Source organism: Cynocephalus volans, chromosome 15 (assembly GCF_027409185.1).
Source record: "Cynocephalus volans isolate mCynVol1 chromosome 15, mCynVol1.pri, whole genome shotgun sequence".
Lineage (NCBI taxonomy): Eukaryota > Metazoa > Chordata > Mammalia > Dermoptera > Cynocephalidae > Cynocephalus > Cynocephalus volans.
In genome coordinates this window covers 36,684,411-36,701,812 of record NC_084474.1, presented here as the reverse complement: position 1 = coordinate 36,701,812, position 17,402 = coordinate 36,684,411, and the positions used below count along the sequence as shown (strand labels likewise).

Below are 17,402 nucleotides of genomic sequence, written 5' to 3'. Positions count from 1 at the left end.
GGCTTCCGGGAGCCCACATTTGCTTAATCCCATCTCCTCCCTTATGATACAAGTAAGGAGTACCTTACAAGGCCACAATAACCCTATTTTTGTTCAACACCTTCGGGGTCATCAAGGGATGCCAGGATTTCTAACCACTGGAAATGCCCAGGCAGACACTCTTGCCTCTCAGGGCCCTAAAATATATACAACAGATAGTGCCAGCCAACTGCACACTTTAACTCATGTAAACTGGCGAGGTCTACATGCCAGGTTTCCAAATAGACCTATTTCACAGCTAAAAACAATTGTACACACATGTAAGTCATGCCTTGCTTATCTGCAAGTACCCCCCTTACAACCACCAGGGGTCAATCCTAGGGGACTCAAGCCTAATGTGCTGTGGCAAACTGATGTAACTCACTTCCCGCCTTTTGGGAAACTCAAATATGTTTTTGTGTCCGTTGACACCTATTCACAAGCGTGTTGGGCCACAGCACATGCAGGTGAAGCTGCCAAGCATGCAAAAAATCACCTACTGCAGTGTTTGCCACCTTAGGGCTGCCAGCACAAATTAAAACAGATAATGGGCCTTGTTTTTCTAGCAAAGCCTTACAAGAATTCTTAATACAATGGAACATTAAACATACTACAGGAATTCCCTATAACCCCCAAGGACAAGCCACTGTTGAACGGCATCACCAATGCCTAAAAAATCAATTATTAAATCAAAAAGAGGGAGTCATCAGCCCTCATCAGCAGTTGGGACAGGCACTCCTAACTTTAAACATCCTAAATTTTTCCAAAAATGAATCCGTCTGCCTTCCAGAAATACTGGTCAGCTCAACCAACGTGCCCGGAAGTCCAAGTGCAGTGGAAAGACCCCTTAACAGGCCAGTGGAGGGGCCCTGACCCGTTGCTAACTATGGGTTGAGGGTTTGGTTGTGTCTTCCCCCTCAGTGAGTCAACCCCTATATGGGTCCCAGCCAAAAATTTTAAGTTCTTGCCAGACACCCAGGGTACTGAGGACCCTGAGGAGTTTACTGTTTGTATGTTTCAGACTGCATTATGAACCCTTTGTGGATGCTCCAAGCGGCCGCCCTCCTTGGGTCAACAAGGACAAGGTCCTCTGCCACTGGGGGAGGTCCCCAGGAGCCAGCCAACCAAACCTGGGAGGTCATACAATCCGCTACAGAACCAACGTGGATTGGATCTGCTTTTTCTACAACAAGGAGGGCTATGTGCCACCCTCAAAGAAGAGTGTTGCTTCTACACCGACCACTCTAGAGTGGTCAATGATTCCCTAGCTAAGCTTAGAGAAGGGCTAGAAAAGCACAAAAAAGAGCGAGAAGCCAATAGTAACTGGTTCCAAAGCTGGTTTTCAAGTTCCCCGTGGCTCACCACCTTGCTGCCCTCCCTGGAGGGCCGCCTAGCCAATTTCCTTGTCTTAATCATCTTGGGGCCTTACGCCATTCACCAGGTTGTGTCCCTTATAAGGCGCAACACCACTTCTCGTAATGCTCACCCAGGTGGTAGAGGAGGTGGCCCATAATGAAAGACCTGACAGCCTCTGGGTCAATATGGCCCTTCAAAATATCAACACCAAGTTATAAGGCTCTGCCCCGCCCCCGCTTGGCTGGATAGTCAATGACAGGTAAGATTTCCAGAGGGAAACAACCTAAGACAGGCACAGCCACCAGAGGGAATAGAAGCGAGGCTGGAAAGGTTAGCCGCTTCCAGCTGCCTTGTTAAAACAAAAAGGGGGAGATGTTGGGCCTTAAAAACTAACGCCACCTTAAGTGACATTACAAGCGGCGCCATTATGGGCCCACAGGGGCGTATTAATGTGGCAGCCTAAGATGGCACTGGGAGGAAGTAGGGTGGGAGTATCCACGGGAACCTTGCCTTAGCCCTTATTGGCCAAATACACGCTTCCGTGCTCGTGAACACTGCATGATTGCAATAGCTAGGCTTGAGACAGGATGCATGCTCTTGTAACCTTTAAGCTGATTGGAGGATGTAAAAACCTCCCTTCCCCATTTGCCTTTAAAAGCAAGTGCTTGTGTGATAATAAACGGAACTGCTCGACAGAACCCCCGCCGTGTCTGAGTGTTCTTTAACAGGCTGGTTGGGGCCGGCAGCTGTGCTCACCTCTCTTCATGGCTCTCTTCCTCCATCTCCTCTCAACAGGGACTGGGGAAAGAGGAATCTGGGCAATCTGCCCGCCCACCAGAAGGGACACCAAGGGAGAGACTGATAGCAAGGCAAGGGCTGTTCGGGTCAGCCGGTGGCAGACCCAACACCTGAGAAAGATACTTGAATTTGGAGTAGTTTAAGACTACTCTGTTATTTAGATTTGAATGCTTTTAGAATCAATTAGTTAAAATAGTTATTTAATTTTACCACTGCAAGTTGTGTCCTTGAAGCAACAGTGTGAAAAGTTGTGTCCTTGAAGCAACAGTGTGAAAACTGCAGGCATCCTAAGACTCTTCAACTTTTATTTCCATGTCATTTTCTGTTGAAAATGTAGTTTTAGGAATAGCAGGTTGACGATCACATAAGATCATTTCTTTGTTAAAAAGAAAAATTGAATTTGTGTCCTACATGAAAAAAAAAAGGCAGAATTGAAATAAAAGTTTACAAATACTGTGTATACACCCTGCCCTTGGTATATGAAGTAGATAAACCTTGCTTTTGAACACTGAGTTCCCAGCTCCCTATCTGATGAGGTGGAACGTCCTTATATGAAAGGTCTCTTAGATACCTACCATCCCAGCGCTGTCGGTGCATACTCTTCCATCTGCAGCCATGCATTCTCCTCCATTGACCACCAGCACCTGGTGCTGAATAGCAATCTTGTATTTTCTTTGAATGGCATGCTTAAGATCAGCCACACTTCCAAAAAAAAAAGACAAAAAAATCAGTTATTTACACTTGCCCGATGACTATTACCAAAGTAGAACTATGTAAAAACGCCTAACAGGTTAATGAACTTCACGCTAAAACTTTCCCCATAAAAGAAGGTATAAGTATAAGCTTTCTATTTCCTAACTAGGTTCCATAATCAACTGGCTGATCACAGGTGAATAAATCACCCATTGTGTCACATGTAAAAGTGAGTCAGTGAAACACAGGCAGTAGACATATTTATTTTTGTGTTCTCTATATAACATAGAAAAGGAATATGCTCAAATTGGCACAGGATTCCTACTAAAATGTCCACATCACATTACATAAATTGCACTAAGTTTAAACCATGTGAAAATTCCTTCCTTTTCTTGTCTTTCCAAAAATCATTCCTTTAAAGGAAAAACTGAATTTAATGAAAGCAAGTGAATGAAAATTATTTCATAATTCCATTTTTAAAACAAAGATTATTGATTCTACTAATTATATATAATAATTTTAGTGTCAGCTTTATTTGGCATTGCTATCAAGTCTTTGCTATTATGGTCATTATAAAAATATAAGCAGGTTTGAAAGTAATATTTACTACTACTATTTCCTTCCAGTTATGCCTCAAAATATATCCTCCTTCCCTGGAGAGCTCTGTCTACTTTTTGCAAATATAATAGGGTATTCATTAGTCAAATATTTGAAACCCCAGCAAAGAGAAGAATGGAGAATTATTAGACATATGAGCCACATCTGGCTAAAATATTAAAATTATTTTGTTCTCTCATTAAGAAAACACAACAAACCTACTGACTTATTCACATAAGATAATAAAAACCAATGACAAAAAAAAATGGAAGTGATACACATTGCTTTATAAAGTTAGCAATAATTCCCTTAACGAATTCCTGTGAAACTTAGAATAGCAATTGGTTACAGGTACTTATAATGACAGCTTCAATTTGAAATCAGTTTGTTTATTTAGGTAATGTATTGGGATAAAAGATTTAAGACATGCTGTATTGCTACTCTTTACCAGTGGAATAGTTTTCTCAAAATCAAAATTTTTTAAACTTTTTGCATGCACATGAAATGCAAAACTAAAGAGAATAAATAAAATACAGCTCACGTTTACACTGTAAGTTCAGTGTCAAATGTTAGAGTAGTTCCAGTGTTGACCAGAAATACATATAACTTCGTGATGATTTCTCTGGATGCTGTGAACTTATATCTATCTCACTCTCTGATGTGGTTAATAAAAGATAAAAGAAACAAGAAAAGTGATCAACTTTACAAACACAACTACAAGTGCCAATACCTTCATCATTAAGACACAGCACAGTCTTACCATATAAATAACAACAACCACAGAAAGGGTTCTGATGTCTAAGATGGCTAACTAAACAATTTGGTAAACTTGATGCTTTTAAAAAAATAAACAATAATGAGATTAGTAAAAAGAAAAGCATAACTGTTCTACCATAAAAATAATATACGTTTTCAGGAAGAAAGAAGCCAGCAGTTAGAACAAAAGTTGATATGTGTATATTTCACACTGTTTTTTACATGAAGAATTAAATATTTGGTCAAACATCTTCTTACCCACAAAAGTTCTTTCTTACGACAAAATATAGATAAGTCTTAAGGTTAAACTTACTAGTAGCAAATAACAGTAGCCAATACTTGAAAGTTAGGGGAAATGAGTCCCAATCCTTTTTACCAGCTGCCTCTTATCTGTGCTTCACTTCCATACTAGGCTAGAAATGCTCTGTAAGAAACTCTGGCCCTAATAGTTATATCACCTTGTGCAACAGTAGAAAGTGTCTGGAGAAAGTAGAAATGTCTGGAAATTAGAACATTTTAAACAACTCTGCCATTAACTTTTCCAACCTGAGACTTCATCTATAAAATAAAGCTTCCTCATCTATAAAACAAGGACATATACATTTTCAAATACATTACATCAAAAACAGTTATAAAGGTAGGAACTGTGACTTACCGTCAGGAAGTGTGAAAAAGACTACCAGTTTTCTTAAAAAGCGGATTAAAACGGGCTTAGGTTTGCTTTGCTTGATACTGGCAACTGAATGGCATTAATGGTTAAACTCATAGAACTAGAAAAGAAAAATTTCTGAATTATTAGAGGGAAACAATTCAATACATAACATATGGCTATTGTTCTCTTCTTCCTTTCAAAATCACCATTTTTAAGAGTAGTCACTACTCAGTCTTCTTCCCTACTTGCACATTCACAGAAACCACAACCATATGACCTCAACCTACATCACTCCATTAAAAGACATCAAACAAAAGTCAGAAATGAGGGGCTGGCTGGTCAGCTCAGTCAGGTAGAGCATGTTATAACACCAAGGACAAGGATTCATATCCCTTACCAGCCAGCCACCAAAAAACAAACAAAATAACAAAAAAAAAGTCCACAAATCTGCAGCCATTTCTTACTCCTTAAAATATAATGGTAGGGCTGACCCCGTGGCTCACTCGGGAGAGTGCAGTGCTGGGAGCACAGCGGCGCTCCTGCCGCGGGTTCAGATCCTATATAGGGATGGCCGGTACACTCACTGGCTGAGCACGGTGCAGGCGACACCAAGCCAAGGATTGCGATCCCCTTACCGGTTACAAAAAAAGGTTAAAATATATATATATATATATATAATGGTAAAGAAGAGCCCAGGCTGTGGAGTCAGACATACTAAGTTTGGGCCTGGCCCCACTGCTTGCAATGATATAATCTTGGGTAAGTAACTTAACTATTTCAGTTTCCTCTTTTGTAAATAGGAATAAAAATGATACCCACAGCAGATAATCTCTAAGACAGCAGCAATTATCTGGGCCACCTCCACTTCCTGATATCCACACTCTAATGACTGCTTCCCCAACCACCCCACACACATGCCACGTGTAGACAGGGCCTGCGACCTTCTTTCAATGAATAAAATATGGCAAAAGTGATGAGATGTCATGTCCATAATTGTTACTCAATATTGTAACTTCCATCCGGTCAGCTGACTCTCTCCCTTGAGAGCTTTTATGAAGGAAGCTGCCATATGGGAAGGTCCACTTAGTAAGAAACTGAAGGTGGCCTCTGGCCAACACCAACAAGAAGCTGAGTGTCTCAGTCTGACAACCCTCTAGGAACTGAACCTTGAAGTGATCCTTTCCCAGCTGAGCCTCAGACAAGACCCCAGTCCTGGTGAACACCTCGACTGCAGTACTGTGAGACCCTGAAGCAGAGGACCCAGCCAAGCCATGCCCAGAATCTGTGAAATATTTATGTTGATTCTAACAGCAAGTTTTTACTCAGCAATAGATAATTAATACAGCGCAACAACATTATAGAAATGTTATGAGGATGTGAAAGAAAAATTTCACGTAGTACATGGTGTCTGGCAGAGAACGAGCCAACTCTCCAGTGTTTGGCTGGGATCTCAGCCCTCCTTACTCTCCTTTGTATGGTAAAGCTACTCTACACTCACAGCTGCAGCCACCACCACTGTTGACTGCTGACTCCAAAACCTAGCCCAGATCTCTCCTAAATTATCCATCCAACCCCTCTCAAACTCAACAAATCCAAATTAATTTCCTATACGCATTTCTTCAATATTATTGTTTCTAGAACCAAACTCCTTATCTTCTCTGCCTCCTAAGCCTTCTTGCTTTTTTCATTTCTTTCTTTGTTGATGGAATCTACATTCACCCAATCAATCGTGTGCTACCCTAGGTCTTTTGTCCTAATAGACACATAAACATCAGCAAATTTGTCCAGTTAATTCTAACACAAATATTTCTTGACTATCTATCCCTATTCCTATTGCTACTGCCTTAAATCAGACTCTCCTTGTCCCTCTGCTAGATTTTTACAAAAGCTTCTCAACCTACTCTGTCTCTTCAATCCCTAGTCCATCATCCTCCACACCACCTTCAAAGAGATCATTCTAAGCTAGACTGATCAAGTTTTTCTATTGCTTAAAACTTGTAACTATGATTTTTACTGCAGCAGCTACCATTTTGTGAGTATTTGCTATATCCCAGTAAACTATTCTAAATGCGTTATTAAATGAAATGCTTTCATTTGTTCCTCACAAAAATCCTTTAAAGTAGATATTATTGTCATCCTCATTTTATAGATAAGGAAACTAAGACTTAAGGAGTTAAGTAATGCCAAAGGTTAGAGAACAACGATTCAACTCCAACTAGTCCAACTCTGCCATCTCATGCCTTTCACCACTACGATAACATCCATGACAACAAATGCAATATTGCCACTCCCTCTCCGTTGCAACTTCCTACCCCATCCTCCTGCTACTCCATAACTTTTCACTCCCAAATACCACACTGCTTAAACTCCTGGTACAAAATGAGCTGTTGAAGTCTCTGAGCTTTCATGGGGCAGTTCTCCCTGCTTAGAATTCTCCTTCTCCACTGCCTACTATGATTGCCACCTTCCTCCTGCCCTAACCTCACACACGTTTTCTTTCACAGACTCAGTCACACAGAATCAATCATCTCATTAGCTGCACTACATATATGTGCTTCTTTGCTTGCATACATTGTGATGTTTCTTTTCATACTTCTCACCTATATTAAATAACAAGCTTCTTTAAAGCAAGGACTAGCCCCCGCCGGCCCGGGTGGCCCAGGCGCGGCGCGCTGCGGCGACCTTCTGGTCCCCTGCGAACATGGCGCTGTTAGCGCCGCAGAGCATGTGAGCCGCCATCTGCACCCTGCGCGCTGCTTCGGTGCCCACCGCGCCCTGCACTCCGCGGCCCTGGCGGCTGACGGTAGGCGCTCACCAGCCGCTGCACACGGGACCTGCTCTGCTCTCGGTGCATAAACTCACAGACAAACATGAATGGATAACAACAGAAAATGATATTGGAACAGTGGGAATCAGCAATTTTGCACAGGAAGCTTTGGGAGATGTTGTTTACTGTAGTCTGCCTGAAGTTGGGACAAAATTGAACAAAAATGATGAGTTTGATGCTTTGGAAAGTGTGAAAGCTGCTAGTGAACTCTATTCTCCTCTGTCGGGAGAAGTAACTGAAATTAACGAAGCTTTTGCAGAAAATCCAGGACTTGGCAACAAATCTTGTTATGAAGACTGTTGGTTGATCAAGATGACACTGAGTAAACCTTCAGAACTAGATGAACTAATGAGTGAAGAAGCGTATGAGAAATACATAAAATCCACTGAGGAGTGAAAATGGAACCCCCAAACAAACTAGTATTAACTTAATCCAGCCTAGTTCGTCTTAAGTTAATGGTGGATAGAAGACTTGGAATAGCAACTTTTAGCAATACCGATGGAAAAAGAAACTGCTCTCAACACTGCTACTGGAAGAAAATACTCCTTAACTTTTGAATGATTGCAGATAAACAAAACATTGTATCTTTTTCTAATACCCTATAAATTTTTAGGTATTTTACTAGGCTGTAGTATTCAGAATTCATGAAATAATCCATGGTAAAAACTAGTTATAAAAATTATGTAATTCAAGGATAACACTGTTATCTTAAGCTTTATATAATGTTGTAACGTGCTTACATCTATCCCTGGATTTGGGTCAGAATACTGGGAGTGGAGAAAAGTGTTTTGTTAGTTGTACAGTGTGAGATGAAGAACAATACTATCTTAATTTTTCAGTATACTGCATTTGCTGGAGCTATTTTTATACAGTGAAGCAACAGCTTTGCGGCAAAATAAGAAATAAAAATATTCAACTTCTTCATTAAAAAAAAAAAAGCAAGGACTAAACATTCCTGGGAACTAGCTCTGCAATAATTTCTAAATAAAACAAATAAACCTAAACTGCCAGAGGATTATTCTACATTCCTGTGAAGATTCCTAGGACATCACATGCTTGAAGATTTCTTCAGCTTGTTCTTTAAGGAAAATCCCTAGATTTTCCAACATTACTATCTCCACAACAATAGTAAGGCTCCAGTTCATCCATCACCTACTCACCCTCCCACCATTACCATTTATGGGTGGTGCAGATCCTCTACAAATGCAGCCCCCAGGGTTCAGCCCAACTACTTAACTAACACAGACTAACATGTATTTCCTGTGATACTACAGACTACTACCAAATCTTTTAATGAATTAGGGAAAGTAACTAGGAAGCCAATAGATTAAAGTGACAAGTAAGTAGCTGATGAACACAGCCTCAAAGTAACAAAGCTGGGTTCCTGAGTAACAACGAGCAAGGTCCCCAGCCAACTCCTGTAGGACACTGCATGCTAGAGAGAAAAACATGTTAAATCACTAGAATTTTGAAGATTTCATGAAATATTATTATAAAGTCTATCCTCACTCTTAAAATTACTTTTCTTTCACTTAATAAGCATTTTTCCATATTACTACAAATGCTTCATAATCATCACTATTAATGGCTACAAAGCATCCAACTTGTAAATACACTGAAATTTATTTACTATATTTACTAATGTTTTTATTTTTTAATCTCACACACATACATTTTTTTTCTTATGTTTAGAATTATTTCCATAAGATAAATTCCTAGAAGTAAAATTGCTGGGTCAAAACATTCAAGTATTTTAAGGCTACTAGAGAATGCCAGAAAATTGCTTCTTGTACCAATTTATACTCTTCAGGCAATGTACCCAGGCAATAAGGTCACTATATTCTTGCCAGCATCATATTTTTAAATGCTTACCAATAATATTTCACTATTTTATATTTACATATCATCTTTGATTATTAGTGAGTTTGAACGTTACTCATTCATAGGTTGTCTACTATGTACCAGGAACTATGCTAGACATGGGGTATAGCAGTGAACAAGATAAACATAGCCCCTGGACTACTATGAACCTCAATTACCAGAAAAAATAATAACCCCATATTATAGGGTTAGCTTAAAGATTAAGCAGGACAACATATCTATATATAAAATACCCAATGCAATGCATAAGACAAGCTTTCAGTAACTGTACTCAACAAACAGATTGTGTACACACAAGTGCTAGGAACTGAAAACATAAAAATGATGGGGAAAAAGGGCAATATCTATGGCCAGGCAAAGTAGGCATAATTATCATAAATGCAATATTGTCTAAAAAATATGCAGAGAGTAAAAGGTAAATATGAAAGGCACTTACAAGAGAAGATTGGAGCCAGAGGATTCAGGCCTAGAAAAGGCATGCAGTTATGGGAGATGATGAGAGGAAGCTAGAGAGATAAGCAGGGAGTCAGAGGACTGTGTTCAATAAAGATTTTCTGAATGAACAAGTGAATGTATGCCAAATTCAAAAGTACAGGCTGGGTCTTTATCTTCCAGGTTAAAATGAGCCATTTTGTTTTCTGAAAGATTAGGTAGCTAAAGTATGGTGACTAGAATGGAAGGAATATTAATTAATTCATTGATCCAAATCCAACAAACATTTACTGACCAGGACTGAGTATTCCATGAAAAAAACAGAAGTGATCTTTGCTCTCATGGAATTCATAGTCTTGAAGGAGAAAGGTCATCAAACAAGAACAAAGCAAACATAATACAAATTTTGATAAATGTAATGAAAGAGGAGTAGGTAGGAAGAAGGACCTACTTTAGATATAGGTGATCAAAGGAGGTTTCTATATGGATTACATTTAAATGGGATCACTGGGACAAGAAAAGTCCTGTACTGAATAGGGGTAAAGCAATACAAAGAGACACATGATTTCTGTAAGACACTAAATATAAAATCTTTTCTAAGTAATAACCACTGTATCAACTTTTTTTCTTTTCTTTTGTTTCCTTTTAAATCTCATTTATCTTTTTCTTTTGATATAATTTCACACTTAAAGAAAAACTGTAATAAGACAAAGAACTCCCTTGTACTCTTTACCCAGGCTCACCAACTACAAACACAGTCCTCTATTTGCTTTATCATTTGTGCCAGTGCACGTGCTCTCTACATACACAGACACAGAGATATACTTCTTTCTGAAACTTAAGGACAATTTGCAAACAGAATGTCCCTTTATCCATAAATAATTCAGAGTGTGTATGCCCTAACAGCAAGGATTTTCTCATACCTAACCAAAGTACATTTATCAAATTGTGAAATTTAACACTGATGCACTATGATCACCTAATCCACAGTTCATATTCAAATTAATGCCCTAATAATATCCCTTATAGTCCCCCCCCCCCAAATTCAGGATCCATTTCAGGATCACATAGTTCATTTAGTTGTAATATCTATTCAGTCTCGAGCAGTTTATCAACCCTTCTTTTTCTCTTCATGACCTATGGCTCATACTGCTCTCATTCTATCAGAGGCTATAGAAATCATTAAAGAATAAGGATGACCTCAGTTAAATTCCCCCATTCCATGATACTTACATGAGGGAAATTTTGATAAGCTATAGCAAGCTATGTGCCTTTTAACAAACACCAATCTCTTCATCTGGTACTCACACTAAGAAACAGCTCAACCTAAGAAACTACAGTCATTAACAATGCTGGCCAGAAAAGATGACAGAACTAAACTTATTTGAGAATTAGTTTGTATGTACACTTCATAAAGAATTTAAACAATTTCAAGGATAGTTTTCATTGCAGTGACTCTAGAACCTACATTAAAAATCGACTCCATTATATAGGCACACTTGATAATACCATTTGTTATTTAGCTCATTTCTAATAGCTTCTAAGTGATGTTAAGGACAATATCATTTTGGGAAGCAACTCCTGACCTACCCTGATATGACATCCCATGTTTTCATCCATTTTTTACAGCCATAAGACTGGCAGCTTAATCAGAAGTCCCCTTTTGAATCTTCAATCTCTGCATCCTCATTGACTGCCTGTTACCAAAGTCCTACCCAAAAATAGCAAAGAGAAAAACCTACTTGGTAAGATCAAACAACATTTCCCCATGGGTCTACCAACACTGGTAAGTCTGTGAGCAACTGTAAGGTTCCTAGATTTCATGGCCACAAATGCTATTGTGTATGCCACATGTCCTATGCATATGGCACATAAGATAATCATTACTAGTGCTTATTGAATGACTCATTACATACAAGTCATTACGCTAAGTAGTTTTGTAGGCATTACCTTGGTTATCATAATATGTATGACATTCATGTTATTACTGTTTCCATTTGCAGATGAGAAGAAACGTTTCAGAAGTTATTCAACTTGCCTAAAGGCAAACCTAGTAAATAAAAGATGCAGGTGCTTGAACTCGGGTCAATTTGCTACATTCCTTCAATAAAAATATCACCTGAGAACCTAGTATGTAGTAGGCATTTTCTTGGCTTTGGGAATAAAATAGAAAATAATAAAATTGCCTGCTCTAATGAAACAGAACATCCTAGTGTTAAGCAACATGAAAATCTTATATTTATGCACAAACTCCATGATATCTACTTTCAGAAAGAAAAGCTACATAAAAAGCATTTGTTTTTTAAGTAAAAACAAAAATTAAACTCAGAAATATATACTTCCACTTTACCGTGTTTTACCCTTAGAGATAACGATATAGTCGGCATGGCAATAGCTACCACTGATTAGAACCATGAAGTAAAGACTATACCAGGAACATGGTATTCTCTCAACTCCTACTGTGAGAAAGATTAGTATTATCCCCATTATTCAAATGACAAAACTGTGAGTCAAAGAAGTTCAGTTACTTCCCAAAGTCACATAACAAGTAAGTGGTATAATCAGTTAAAATCTACAGCTGATCAGGAAGGAAAAAAGGAAGTGAATGTACTTAAAACATTAGGATCCCTTACATGTGACTACACATTGAAACACACTCTATAACTTGGCATTTTACTGTTCCTTTATAAATATCAACATTTCTTCCCTGCCTCACCCCTGAATTTTACCACTTTATGGGATCATTTTTAAATATTCATTTTTCTAAATACAATACAAAAAAAAAAAAGAAAAGAAAAAAAAACTTCAATATTAGATAAGAAGAGTGGGATGGCAAAACACTTGTAATGTCCTATGTATATGGCACATAAAGTAAGTAATAATCATTACTTAGGTAATGAAATATAACAAGGTAAAGTTTTCAACAGAAAGGAAAGTTTCCATCCAAGAAATGACATGGACCGAGGTACTAGGAGAACAAGATTTCTTTGGGTCCATAAATGAAAAGGTGATTCTTGGCATGTAGCAAACACTAGAAATTCTTTCCACACCTGATCATCCCAGCAGTGTGGTATTCTCTGGAAATGCATGCATTGAAAATTTCATAGCTAAAGAAATGTACTTAGGAGAACCTACCTACGGTAGCCAAAAAGAACAGGGCTGAGTGTGACAAGGGCATCCCTTATCCATTCCACTCTCAGTGCTGCCTCCTGCTGCCCAGGGAACACACTGAGACCACCTACACATAGGGGACTCTGCTCCTACTGTTGGCAACTGCAGGGCAGCAAGGAGTAAAATCTCAGCCCTAAAGTGGGATATCCAACAGGACACCTGGCCTGCCACCTGGTTTCCAGAAAGAAGAGAGGGGTGACTCAGGATCTGGGAGTCTCTGGGCAGAAAGTAAAATGATGTTGGCCTCCACTCTCAGGCGGCCAGGCCCATGCCCTTCAGGCGGTTCCCCTCTTCGTCCAAAGTCTTCAACTGATGGCAACTGGGCACAAAGCATGCCCAGCACCCTGAATGGCCCATCCCAGACAAATGGGACTGGCTGGGCAGACATTTTCTCTCTTGTTTATATAAGCACCTATATAATAACTTCGATTTTGCCACTTGGACAGCAAAGCCTACAAAGCTTAACTATCTGGTCCTTTACAGAGAAAGTTTGTGACTCCTGCTTTAAAGCCTGAGCAACTGCAGTCACTTCAGTGAGAGCTGCACATACCTCAGTTACTTACTACCAGGCACCTAACAGTCAAGGACTAAGGCTGCCTGGTAAACCCACGCCATCTGCAACAGTAACACCATACAGAAGTGACAGCAACAACGGCAGAGAAGTCCCCCAGAAGACAGGTCCAATTTCTTGGTTTTCTTTCTAACAGATGATATACTCAGAACTGATCATAGAAATGACTGGTTCTCTGGCTTATGGGGGGAAAGGGCAGAAAACCAAAAAAAGAAGTTGTTTTCCATTACCTCCATCATCCATCAATTTGAATACCCAAAGCTTTGACTTCCCTTTCTCCTCAAAACTGGTGAGATATGACAATATTAGAACAAGGGTTATTAATAGCTTTTAAAAAAGACTTCCTGGGGACTGACTGGTTAGCTCAGCTGGTGAGAGTGTGGCTTGGTAACACCAAGGTCAAGGGTTTGGTTCCCTGTGCTGGCCAGCCACCAAAAAAAAAAAATTCCTATGAATTAATAAGAAAATCACAACAATCCATAATAGATAAATAGGCAAAGGACATGAGTAGGAAATTCAAATGGTTAATAAACATGGGAAATATCTGAAACCTCTTCAGTAATCAAATAAATACAAATCTAAAAAGTCAGTATTTTTCACCTATAAAATAAGTAAGATTTTCAATCTCAGAGAAAAGAGATAAAATGTATAAAGAAATACAAAATACTGTGGAAAAATTAGTATAAACAAGGAATTTTTCTCTTTTCATAAAATACATATTCCATAGCTCCACTGAAAAAAAGGCAGTGACAAGTCCAGAGCCATAGGTTCCCATAGTTAACTATTTGGTGAAGAATTAACCTTACCCAAAGAGAGGTCTGGTCTTTGCCTGTGGCTACTGGGATATGACCTTCAGGCCCCTGGATTGTCCTGTCTTGCCTGATACGATTATTTTTGTTTGACTGATGGCTTTTGCCACTGGACAGTCTAACAATGTGATTTACGATGATGGCTTTAGGACATATGACATCAGTTTGATCTCCAGGAACTGAAAATGAAAGACATTAATTAGTCTGATTACTAGGAAAGGCTAGAGATTAAAGGTCAGGTATACAGATAGCATGCGATCAAGCCGCAATAAAAACTCTAGACACCAAAGATTCAGATGAGCTTCTCAAGTTAGTGATACTCCGTGCTAATCATGGCCAAGTAACACTGATTCCGCCAGAAATGGCCAGAAGCTCTGAGTCTGGACCCCTTCCATACTCTGCTCTCTACATATCTTCCCTTTGCCTGATTTTAATTTGTACCCTTTTGCTATAATAAAACTGTAATTGTAAGTCTAGTGCTTTTCTGTGAGCTGTTCTAGTGAATTCCCCAAACAGTGGTCATGGGGGCCCACAAATTTGTAGTCAGCTGGTCTGAAGTGAGTGTGGTCCTTGGTACCTCCAAACTTACGGCTGGTATCCAAAGTGAGGGCAATCTTGTGAGGACTGTTCCCTCTAACTACCGAGTTGGCTAAATTCATTGCATACCCATAATTGTGGTCTCTAAAAGGAAACTTTGGAGAAGTAGCTGATTCTAAAGATCTAAAGTTCACATCTTAAGAAACCAACTTCAAATGGCTTCCGCTGGTTACAATGAGACAGTTTGAACATCAAAATGATTACAAATAGCTGAACAGCACCAAATCTATAAAAAATCATGTGTTTATAATGATACTAAAAAACAAAAAACACCACCTCAGTAAGCTAGGACAGAATCCATTATAAAAATGAAAAAAGAAAGAAATTAGGCACTTATCCTGTCTTTCCTAAATGAAACATATTTCAGGATGACCAAATAGTTGAGAAGGCAAAGTCCATTAATATAGAAAAATTCCAGCTAGGAATGTAGATGAAATATAGAAGATAATCACCTTGCAATGAAGTAATGGATCTAGACATTAACAGATGTTTAAAAAATTAGGATAAATTTATAATGGATAAATAGGCTGACAAAACATGAATACACTGATCACTTGTCACTCTCCTCTAAATGTGGCATTCTGACATAAGTGATTCAGACTGACACAGCCCATCTATAAAGTTTTCTTGAATAAATAAATCTGCATTTAATGAAGCCTCTACAAATAGTTGCCAGTTTATGGAAAATATGGGGTAGAGGAAAAACAAACAACATTCTAAGAAATCAGCTAAATTCAGTTATGAGCATTCCACAGGACAATACCCTCCTTTCTTCAACAGATAAAAGGCTCCAAAAAGAAAACGGAAGAAGACTGTCATAGATTAAAGATACAAGAGATACAACTGTAATGTATGGACCTGTTCTGATCCTGAATCATAACAACTATAAAAAGACATTTTGGGGATAAATATTGAAATCTAAATATAGACTGGGTATTAGATTATATTAAGGAATTACTATTACTTTTGTTTGGATGATAACAGCACTGTGGTTATCAAAACAAATGAACTCTGAAAAATTAATATATAAAATGATGCTTGATGGCCGAGCCCATGGCGCACTCGGGAGAGTGCGGCGCTGGGAGCACAGCAACGCTCCCGCCGCGGGTTCGGATCCTATATAGGAATGGCCGGTGCGCTCACTGGCTGAGTGCCGGTCACGAAAAAGACAAAAAACAAAAAAAAATGATACTTGATACTTGTTTTAATTTGGGAGGATGGGAGGGGGTGGCTGGTATAGGGATCACTCTGGACCTTGATGTGATCAGCACCACACTCAAACCAACCGAGCTAAAGGCCAACCCTGATACTTGTTTTAAGTTAGTCCTGCAAGAACAAGAGAAGGAAGAAAGGAATAGGGCAAGGCACAAACACCAAATATGCTTTACTAAATAAAGGGAAAACAGCAACAATTGCAAATATAACGAAAATCACAGCTTCCTATAAGCAAGCACATATACACAGAAACATAGGTCAAACTTCCATTTTGCACCAACACCTAGCACAATATGTGTTATCTAATTAAATATAACACATATTCAAGGTTTTCTTACTTTCAGACTTTATTCTCAGCCTTATTGTTCAACAGAAACCACCACACACGTGAAAAATGAAATATTTACTTGAGGTGAGTTTCCCTGGACCTGTCATTGCACTGAGGGAAAAACTGATCTAGATGATACCCAAAGTGCCTACCTACTTGAGAATCTATAAGGCAAACTGTATGTACAAGCCAGCTACTTAGGAAAACAGACAAAACTGGGTCTCTGTCTCCAAGGGCTGTGCAACAATGTGCGAAGGGTCAGTTCGGTAATATTAACATCAAATGGAAAAAGAGTTGCATTACCCTTTTACATGAGCACTCCATCCCAGCCAAAGAAGAGATATGGCCCCACTTCTGTTCACATGTATTGCCACCTTTCCATCACAGTAAATATTCCATATACGTTATCTAGGGACAGCAAGTAACTCTGTGACATAACACAATGCACTCAAAAATATCTATTGAGTTAACAAGGTTCCGCGAGCAAATGCACTCTTAGGATATGTAAATGACAAAGCAGAGTTCAAAAACTGTAATAACTGATAGAGATCACATCCAAGTAGCTAATTTTTGGCAGATTCTTTATTAGCCACTATATTTCCAGGCTTCTATATGTAAAAGAAACAAACAATCAAAGGGTAAATAACTTGGCTTAATATGGCTTAACATCGTATGTGAGTAAGTACTCCCCGGTCCCATAT

The 17,402-nt window shown here is 39.0% G+C and overlaps 1 long non-coding RNA gene and 1 pseudogene across 2 annotated transcripts in view; one reads left to right on the top strand and one right to left on the bottom strand.

Moving 5' to 3' along the window:
• The window catches only part of LOC134363845 (uncharacterized), a 41,868-nt gene extending 27,157 nt beyond the window's left edge, over positions 1-14,711 (bottom strand). For both annotated transcript variants that reach the window (XR_010021775.1, XR_010021776.1), the window contains exons 1-5: positions 14,559-14,711; positions 4,874-4,988; positions 4,004-4,117; positions 2,748-2,874; positions 2,383-2,579 (exon numbers count right to left, since the gene is read on the bottom strand). This is a non-coding gene — a long non-coding RNA (uncharacterized LOC134363845). The remainder of the gene's footprint in view (positions 1-2,382; positions 2,580-2,747; positions 2,875-4,003; positions 4,118-4,873; positions 4,989-14,558) is intronic.
• Positions 7,572-8,093, top strand: LOC134363567 (glycine cleavage system H protein, mitochondrial-like; annotated as a pseudogene).
• Positions 14,712-17,402: the final 2,691 nt, after the last annotated feature.